This window comes from Mustelus asterias, chromosome 19 (assembly GCF_964213995.1).
Source record: "Mustelus asterias chromosome 19, sMusAst1.hap1.1, whole genome shotgun sequence".
Classification (NCBI taxonomy): Eukaryota; Metazoa; Chordata; class Chondrichthyes; order Carcharhiniformes; family Triakidae; genus Mustelus; species Mustelus asterias.
The window spans coordinates 12,426,655-12,437,241 of record NC_135819.1 but is presented as its reverse complement, the minus strand read 5'-3'; the positions used below and the strand labels follow the sequence as shown (position 1 = coordinate 12,437,241).

Sequence of the window (10,587 nt, the reverse complement as noted above, 5' to 3'; positions counted from 1 at the left end):
GGGTTGTGAGCCTTTACGGTTCTCAATCCCAGAAAATGCTCAAACGCTAAATCTAGCCAAGTTAGAGATTGATAGCAAACAAGAACTGACTAGGGTCATTCAGACTCAAAATGTTGGCTCTATTTTCTCTGCACAGATGCTGTGAGACCTGCTGAGATTTTCCAGCATTTTCTGTTTTTGTTTCAGATTCTGCGCATGTTCTCCCCATGTCTGCATGGGTTTCCTCCCACAGTCCAAAAGACATGCTGGTTGGATGCATTGGGCCGTGCTAAATTCTCCCTCAGTGTACCCCGAACAGGCGCCGGAGTGTGGCGACATTTTCACAGTGTGGGAATTTTCACAGTAACTTCATTGCAGTGTTAACGTAAGCCCACTTGTGACATTAATAAATAAACTAAAAACTAAAGCATCTGCAGTATTTTGCCTTTAACTTGAGAGATTGGTAGATTTTTGGATGCTGAGGCAATCGAGGGATGGGTCTAGGGAGGGAAGACACAGCTTTTAAAAATATATAAATTCATAGAATCCCTACAGCGCAGAAGGAGGCCATTTGGCCCATCAAGCCTGCACCGACCACAATCCCGCCCAGGCCCCTATCCACTTAACCCCATCTATTTACCCTGCTCGACCCCTAACACTAAGGGGCAATTTAGCATTTAGCAATCATTGGGAGAGCTTTGCTGGCAAGGCCAGCATTTGTTGCACGTATTTCATTGCCCTCAAAACAGGTGGGAGCATCATCAAACAGCAGTAATTCTCAGGTGCTAAAACTCTGTCCACCACCTGACAGCTGGAGCTATGGCTCTGAGATCAAAAAGATTATTTTCAATGGGCAAGTTGCTGGAAAACAATTAAAATATCTGCTCTGAAGAAATAATAATAACAATTATCACTTACCAATACAATAATTATAATAGCAAATTTGCCATTTATTTTATTTTTCACAAAATAATGGTGTCAATTGACAGTGATTTCTTTGGGTTTCTAATAATATTGATGCAAACATTGCTCATTTTAAAGTAAGATTTATCATTTTACCAAATAAATAAGAGCTGAACAGGCAAATTATTCTTCCTAACGTTGTGAGATTAAATAAATATGAAATATATAATATGTTATATAAAATATATCATAGAATCATACAGTGCAGAAGAGGCCCTTTGGCCCCTGTACCAACACATTAGAAACACCCTGAACTCCCACCTAATCCCATCTGCCAGCACTTGGTCCATTGTCTTAAATGCTACGATGCGCCAAGTGCTCATCCAGATACTTTTTAAAGGATGTGAGGCATCCCGCCTCCACCACCCTCCCAGGCAGCGCATTCCAGACCGTCACCGCCCTCTGGGTAAAAAAAAGGTTTTTCCTCAAGTCCGCCCTAAACCTTCTGCCCCCTCACCTTGAACCTACGTCCCCTCATGACTGACCCTTCAACTGAAGGGGAACAGCTGCTCCCTATCCACTCTTGTCCACGCCCCTCATAATCTTGTCCACCTCGATCAGGTCGCTCCTCAGTCTTCCCTGCTCCAGAGAAAACAACCCAAGTCTACCCAACCTCTCTTCATAACTTCCATCCCAGGCAGCATCCTGGTGAATCTCCTCTGCACCCCCTCCAGTGCAATCACATCCTTCCTACAGTGTGGTGACCAGAAATGCACAGTTTTGGTACAAAATTTATATTATATATAAAATAAATAAAATATAAAATCTATAAAATGTAAAATATATAAAATATTAAAAATATATCAAATTTAAAATATATCAAATTCAGTATATATAAAATGTGAAATATATAATATATAAATTTAAAATGTATAAAATATATAAAAATATAAAACCTATAAAATGTAAAATATAAAAAATATAAAACATAAAATCTATAAAATGTAAAATATATAAAATATAGTATATATAAAATGTAATATATATAATATATACATTTAAAATGTATAATATATAAATATATAAAATATAAAATATATAAAACAAAATATATAAAATGTTAAATATATAAAATCTACAAAATATATACTTTAAAATATATAAAATATGCAGACTAACAAATTCGAATAATTTGAATTTTGCTGCATAAATCTAATTGAAATGAAGAGGGAATAAATTACTCAGTTGTGGACTGAGTGATTATTTGCTTCCTCTGTCTGGTGAAGCTACTGCATTTTAAGTTGCTGGATTGGGGGACATGCAGACAACACACAGAGAGAGAGAGAGGCAAAAAGTACCGACTCCGCCGGGACTCGAACCCGGAACCTTTGAATCCCTTCAGCCGCTAGAAGTCCAATGCGCTATCCATTGCGCCACGGAGCCACCTGTTGGATCTAGGCTGGAAATAGCGTACTCATAGTCAAATCCGCAGCATTCATTATCCCCGCTCCGCCTTTGCATAATTCATTATTTTATCTACCTCCGGGAGGGGATTTATTTTACCTTCCATTGTGGTCCGTCGCTTTCGCTTGTATTTTATGTGTGTGTGTGTGTCAACCCTTTTCTTTTTCTATCTTTTATATTATGTGTGAGGAAGACATGGAGTGGCCGCCACCGTCCTACCCGTCCTGGCCGCTAGGAGCTGCCTGCAGCGACGGTGGGGTGAAGGGGGGGTGGGGGGGGGAGAGTCAGTCTGCGAGCTGTTGCTCCGAACAACCGGGCCCCGCCCATTTCCCGAGTCCTCTCGCGCCCTGTTCAAATGGCGCCCCGCGCGCCGGGGCCGTTGGAACGCAGCGGGGGGCGGGGGGAGCGATTCAAAATGGCGGCCGAGTTGCCAACTCTCTCCAGGATTGCCCGGGAGGGCATGCCAATTACAACTCAGGAAAGAAAATTGGGGCGCAGTAGTGTTCTTTTATATATAATATAAACTTTATTTTAAATATAATATAAATTTTATTTTATGTATAATATAAATTTTATTTTAAATATAATATCAATTTTATTTTATGTATAATATAAATTTTATTTTAAATATATCAATTTTTTATGTATAATATAAATTTTATTTTAAATATAATATAAATTTTATTTTATGTATAATATAAATTTTATTTTATATATAGCATATTATATATATTACATATTTTGTGTATTATATATTTATACTTTTTATATTTTTCATATATTACATATTGTATATAGCAAATGGAATTTTGTCCTTTATTGCTAGACTTTAAAAACAGGAAGGTTATGTTTATTTATTGGTGTCACAAGTAAGACATAGGAGCAGAATTAGGCCACTTGGTCCATCAAGTCTGCTCCGCCATTCAATCATGGCTGATATTTTTCTCATCCCCATTCTCCTGCCTTTTCCCCATAACCTCTGATCCCCTTATCAATCAAGAACCTATCTATCTCTGTAGGTTTACATTAACACTCCAATGAAGTTACTGTGAAAATCCCCAAGTCGCCACACTCCGGTGCCTGTTTGGGTAACACTGAGGGAGAATTTAGCACGGCCAACACACCTAAACTGGGAGGAAACAAGAGCAAACCTACGCGGACACGGGGAGAACGTGCAAACAGACAGTGACCCAAGCCAGGAATCAAACCCGGATCCCTGGCACTGTGAGGCAGCAGTGTTAACCACTCTGCACACCGTGCCACCCAGCTGTATGAGGTGCTGGTGAGGCCACACCTGGAGTACTGTGTACAGTTTTGGTCTCCTTGAGAAAGGATATACTGGCACTGGAGGGGATGCAGAGGAGATTCACTAGGTTGTTTCTGGAGTTGAAAGGGTTGGCTTAGGAGAGACTGAATAGACTGGGGCCATACTCATTGGAATTCAGAAGAATGAGAGGGGATCTTCTAGAAAGACATAAAATTATGAAGGGAATAGATAACATAGAAGCAGGGAGGTTGTTTCCACTGGCGGGTGAAACCAGAACTAGGGGGCATGGCCTCAAAATAAGGGGGAGCAGATTTAAGACTGAGTTGAGGAGGAACTTCTTCACCCAAAGGGTTGTGAATCTGTGGAATTCCCTGCCCAGTGAAGCAGTTGGGACTATCTCGTTGAATGTTTTTAAGGCAAACAACAGTAAAGGAATTAACGGTTGTGGTGAGTGGGCGGGTAAGTGGAGCTGAGTCCACAAAAAGATCAGCTTTGATAAGGGGTCATCTGGACTCAAAACATCATCTCTTTTCTCTCCTTACAGATGCTGCCAGACCTGCTGAGATTTTCCAGCATTTTCTCTTTTGGTTTCAGATTCCAGCGTCCGCAGTAATTTGCTTTTATTTATTGAATGGCAGAGCCCAGATGGCCTACTCCTGCTCCTAGTTCTTATCTTCTTATATATTTTATATGTTATATATTTTATATTTTTATGTATTATATATTTTTATATTTTATAGATTACATATTTATATATTTAATATTTGTTTATTATATATTTTATATTCATATTGTGTGTTTTTAAATATTTTGAACAATTTTTCCTTACTAGAAAATTGTTGCACATTGGGTATATAATTCTGTGAGATAGAAGCAGCAGTAGACCATCCATTCAAGAACACAAGAAATAGAAGCAGGAGTAGGCCACTAGGCCCTTCAAGCCTGCCCCATTCAATACATCATGGCTGAGGGCTACAAGGAAATGGCGCAGAAAAGGAGTTGAGGCCGGCATTTCCATGTATCCCATGGACTTTTATTTTTCTGACCAATGTACCATGTGGAATTTTGTCAAATGCCTCACTAAAATTCATATAGACAACATCTACTGTACTACCTTCATCAATCCCCTTGCTACTTCCTCAAAAAATTTGATTCAATTAGTAACACACGACCTTCCTGGAACAAAACCATGCTGACTATCTCTGATTAATCCATTCCTCTCGAAGAGAGAGTCCTTTTTATCACAATTTATACCTTCTACCCCATCACAGATCTTCCTCCCTTCTTTCCTCTCATAGCCACTCCCCCTCCACCATCCCCAACCCCACACACACACATTTTGGCTTGGAAAGGATCCAGAGGAGGTTCACAAGAATGATCCCTGGGCAGTTAGCCTAGGCCCAACTTGTGCATTTGATTGTGGCATTAGGGTGAGCATAAGGTGTTTCACTCCAGGTATGATTCAAGTGACCCACTAGGAAGCTTTTACCAAAACAAATTTTATTCAAGAACACAGGATATAAGAAAAAATAATTAGCAAAACTTTTACCAATTAAAGTAATTAAATATGACGAAGTATAATTCTTAACATAGCTATTTATGTTGTTCCAATTCAGCAGTATCTCCCATAGACATAACTCTCTTCTATACAACCAGTTAGCACAGAAACCAAAGATGCTTACGTGATGCGAGATTTCCAAATTTTTAACACTTCTCAACAGAGATCCAGACAACAGTTTTCAGAGAAGGATATATCCGCAACACAGCAAAGCTTTAGAGAAGTAAACCTAGTCTCCAGCAGCTCCCAGTCTCCAGACTTCAGAGACAGAAAGGGATACCTCTCTCTGCAGTTTCCAAAACCACAACTCTCAGAGAGAGAGAGAGGTCCACTCTCATACAGAAGAATCTCCAAGAAAGAAGGCTTATCTCCTGGCAAATTCCAGTCTCCAACTTCAGAGAGGGGGGAAAGAGAGACACTGCTCTCTCTCTCAACTCAAAAGCATGAATATTCTGTGTAAGCCTAGCTTCACCCATCACATGACTGTACCTGTCAGTCATCCCAATCAAGCCCCACTCTGCAAAAACCCAGCGGAACACCAAGAACAGCAGAACAGCATGAGTTCAGATTAGGCAATTATGCTGCTGCAGCAACAATACAGGATGTTGGTTATAGACAGATCGGCTCCGAGTGCATAGATCTGCTACAACAGAACAAGAACATAGTTCAAATAATTTCTGAAAGGCACAGTATTGTCACTACACCTCTCAGAAACATGTCAAAGTATGACATATGCAATGAATGTAGATGCAGCCAACATCTCTTCACCAACCACACCTTGACTGTCTAACATCAAATTATAGATGATGCCAAATTTCCTTTCCAGTGTAGCCATTCATTCAGCCTTCACCATCAACTTTGTTCCTTTGCTAAATTTCACACTTCTCCTGCCTTTTATCTCCATTGCATTTTCTGCCTCTGTGTACCCAATCGCTGTAACTTCACCCCATCTTCAGTATAGCCCGGCTTACAGTGATCTCAGTCAAATCTACACAATTCTCTCCATAAACACCCCCAACGTTCTGTTCATTGTTCTACATTTAAAGTTCACCTTTTGCACTAAGGGACCTGGGTTCGATTCCTGGCTTGGGTCACTGTCTGTGTGGAGTCTGCACGTTCTCCCCGTGTCTGTGTGGGTTTCCTCCGGGTGCTGCAGTTTCCTCCCACAGCCTGAAAGACGTGCTGGTTAGGTGGATTGGCCATACTAAATTCCACCTCAGTGTACCCGAACAGGCGCTGGAGTGTGGCAACTGGGGGGATTTTCACAGTAACTTCATTGCAGTGTTAATGTAATATAAACCTACTCGTGACATAAATAAATAACTGTGACACTAATAAATGAAGCTTTCCACTATCGTTCTCTTGTTTCCATGTCCAGACATCAGCTAAGATACTCCAAATTGTTCAAGATTTCACCCCATACCCTACAGACTGTTACCCTGTGGATATTATCAGGATCTGTAGGGATCTTCCAATCACTCCATTTTGAAAAGATTGTGACATCCCTGAAAAACTGACTTGCCAATTTTGGGGCAAAATCTTTTCCCCATTATATCTCAAAGAACAAAGAACAATACAGCACAGGAACAGGCCCTTCGGCCCTCCAAGCCCGCGCCACTCCCTAGTCCAAACTAGACCATTCTTTTGTATCCCTCCATTCCCACTCCGTTCATGTGGCTATCTAGATAAGTCTTAAACGTTCCCAGTGTGTCCGCCTCCACCACCTTGCCCGGCAGCGCATTCCAGGGCCCCACCACCCTCTGTGTAAAATACGTCCTTCTGATATCCGTGTTAAACCACCCCCCCTTCACCTTTAACCTATGACCCCTCGTGAACGTCACCACCGACCTGGGAAAAAGCTTCCCACCGTTCACCCTATCTATGCCTTTCATAATTTTATACACCTCTATTAGGTCACCCCTCATCCTCCGTCTTTCCAGGGAGAACAACCCCAGTTTACCCAATCTCTCCTCATAACTAAGCCCCTCCATACCAGGCAACATCCTGGTAAACCTCCTCTGCACTCTCTCTAAAGCCTCCATGTCCTTCTGGTAGTGTGGCGACCAGAACTGGGCGCAATATTCCAAATGCGGCCGAACCAACGTTCTATACAACTGCAACATCAGACCCCAACTTTTATACTCTATGCCCCGTCCTATAAAGGCAAGCATGCCATATGCCTTATTCACTACCTTCTCCACCTGTGACGTCACCTTCAAGGATCTGTGGACTTGCACACCCAGGTCCCTCTGCGTATCTACACCCTTTATGGTTCTGCCATTTATCGTATCGCTCCCCTCTACGTTAGTTAGGTACAAAAATATAACCTGCACCTCACTTGGAAAAATGATTTGAGTAACCTGTATTGTTTTTGTATTATGAAAAAATTATTTTAAATTTTATTCCTTTCTCAGAGTTGCAAAGCAGCTTGGTGTGGCTCCTGCTCTGACCAGACTGCAGAAATCTACAAAGGGTTGCGAACATAGCCCAGTACATCACGCAAACCATCCTCCCATCCACTGAATTCGTCTACACTTCCTGCTGCCTCGGGAAATGCAGCCAGCATAATTAAGGACCCCAGGCACCCTGGACATTCTCTCTTCCATCTTCTTCCGTTGGGAAAAAGATACAAAGGTCTGAGGTCACGTACCAACCGACTCAAGAACAGCTTCTTCTCTGCTACGGTCAGACTTTTGAATTTATCTACCATATATTAAGCCGATCTTTCTCTACACCCTAGCTATGATTGTAACACTAGCCATTAACCACAACTCTCCCCCTTTCCTTCTCCCCTATGTACTCTATGAATGGTATGCTTTGTCTGTACAGCACGCAAGAAACAATATTTTTCACTGTATCCCAATGCATGTGACAATAATAAGTCAAATCAAATTCACCGAGTCCATAAGACCATAAGACATAGGAGCAGAATTAGGCCACTCGGCCCATCGAGTCTGCTCCGCCATTCAATCATGGCTGATATTTTTCTCATCCCCATTCTCCTGCCTTTTCCCCTGACCCCCTTATAATCAAGAACCTATCTATCACTGTCTTAAAGATACTCAATGACCTGGCCTCCACAGCCTTCTGCGGCAAAGAGTCCATAAGGCAAGCCCTTAATTCAATTCCTTGCTTGCTCCAAAAACCAATTCAAATTGAATCCAATTCATGGTCTCTACAAGAGAGACCTACTCAAAAATCTCACTAAATTCTAACATTTCCCTAAATTGGAAAACTAAAACTGCCAGTTTTAAGTATTTGATAATTTTAACGCTGTCACGTGTCGCTAAGTGTTAGGGCTCAGAAATATTTTCAAAGGAGAGGGAAGATTCTCGCAGGATCTTGCAGTTTTGGGACACTATTCATTAGCAAAATTTGGAAAAGCTATCTCTAAGTTCTGACAACACCTCGGCTGAAATCACATGAAAACACGTGGAACACGGCAAATTCCTTTCAAACGTCAAGAGCAGAGGGTAAGAAAGGAGGCAATAGCGAAAAGAAACCTTAGATATTGGGGGAGTCACACTTGGTCTTCAAGCCTGTGAACTCTCCTGAACTCATCAGTAGTATCACACAAAACTGCAGTCTCATGCCATATTGCCTGAGGATTCAGTCTCATGCCTGTCCCAAGTTTTTAATATTCCCACAGCACAGAAGAAAATGACCCTTGTTTCATGCTAAGAGAAATCTTTGTGTCGAGGATGGAGTCCAAACCCTTCCAGCAGAGGGTGCAAATGAACCACTCCAAAGCTGTAAGCACAGCAGTTGCTCAGTGTACTGCCCCCATCTGCATGGGAGCAGAGGACCCCCAGGGAGGAAGGAAATGCATTTGAATGTTTCAGTTGGCATAGCAACAATCGCGTTATCTTTATTCTGCCTGGAAAATGGGTACAGACCTGTATGATATATTACTCGTGACCAAGCAAAAGTCGTGCATTCAAACCCTTGGGATTCAAGAATCACAGATTGATCCAACACACAAAGAGACCATTTGGCCTATCGCGCCTGTGCTGGCTCTATGAAAGAATCATAGAATAGAATCCCTACAGTGCAGAAGGAGGCCATTTGGCCCATCGAGCCTGCACCGACCACAATCCTACCCTATCCCCATAACTCCATGTATTTATTCTACTAATCCCCCTGACACTAAAGGGCAACTTAGCATTGTCAATCCACCTCGCCTACACATCTTTGAACACCAAGGGGCAATTTAGTACGGCCAATCAACCTAACCCGCACACCTTTGGACTTTGGGAGGAAGCTGGAGCACCCGAAGGAAGCCCACGGAGGCATGGGGGGAATGTGGAAACTCCACAGAGACAGTCACCCAAGGCCGGAACCGTGAGGCAGCAGTGCTAACCACTGCGCCACTATGCCACCCATGGGCAACATGATGGAAACATGGCAGCAGTCACCTGATTAATATGGTTCTGAACTGTAGACTGACTCCCTGTTCTTTGCAGCCTGGAATTTGCCAGAGGCAAAGACGTTCGGTCAAGTCTACTTGAAGGAGAAAAAAATTGTAGGGTTATGAGGAAAGAGTGGAAGGAATGGGACTAATTGGATAGCTTTTCAAAGAGGCAGAACTGGCACAATGGCCCCAACATCCTCCTTCTTAGCTACATCTTTCTCTGATTCACTGCAAGTACTTTGGGATGCTTATGGCAGGGGAGAGTCAATGATCAGGCAGGTTGATCTCCCACGATAGGGTAAAATGAAGGATCAGGGTAGCCAATGAGGTTCAACAGAGGCATCGCCTGATGAAATATTTCAAAGCCATCTCAACCTTTTGGCTAAGATCAAGTGTAGTATTTGTTCTTGCATCTGGTCTTAGCCAATGAGGTTACACTGAGGCTTCATCTGAAGCAGGTTTTTACAGCCATCTGGGGCCTTTTGGCTAAGATGAAGCTCAGATCAAGCCGGGGAGAGGGTGCAATGCCTCATCCTGTCAACTTGTTTGATCGAGCCCAAGTTGGGATGTATGTCTTGTCTTGTCAGCTTGGATCTGTTTTGTCTCTTATGTGGGGACCCTGATTGGGCCAAATTGGATTTTTGATTGGGAGTAAAGTACCAAAAGGTACAAAAATAAAGTGTTAGATCAAGCCCAGGATAGGGTGCATTGCCTCATCTTGTCAGCTTGGATCTTGTTTGTCCCTTTCGTGGGGACAATGAATTGAATTGAATTTGAATTTGTTTTTTTGAATTGGAATTTTAAAAATTTCTAAAATAAACTACCAGCAAAATATCTCCCAAATCATTGTAGCTTTTTAAAATCAGATTAGGTGAGGATCCCTTTAAATAGCACTGGAAATGACTTGTTCCACCCAGTTTATGTCAGCAAGTTGAGGAAGTAGTGGATTGACGTGAGAATCATGTTGGGGACTTAACTGCATCATCTGACTCTGGATTTTAACGA

General features: G+C 42.0%; 1 non-coding gene across 1 annotated transcript; it reads right to left on the bottom strand.

Annotated features, from left to right (window-relative positions):
- Positions 1–2,240: 2,240 nt before the first annotated feature.
- trnar-ucu (transfer RNA arginine (anticodon UCU)) lies at positions 2,241–2,325 on the bottom strand. The gene is given in 2 exon segments: positions 2,241–2,276; positions 2,289–2,325. It is a non-coding gene; the product is annotated as a tRNA-Arg (tRNA).
- Between the last annotated feature and the right edge of the window lie 8,262 nt (positions 2,326–10,587).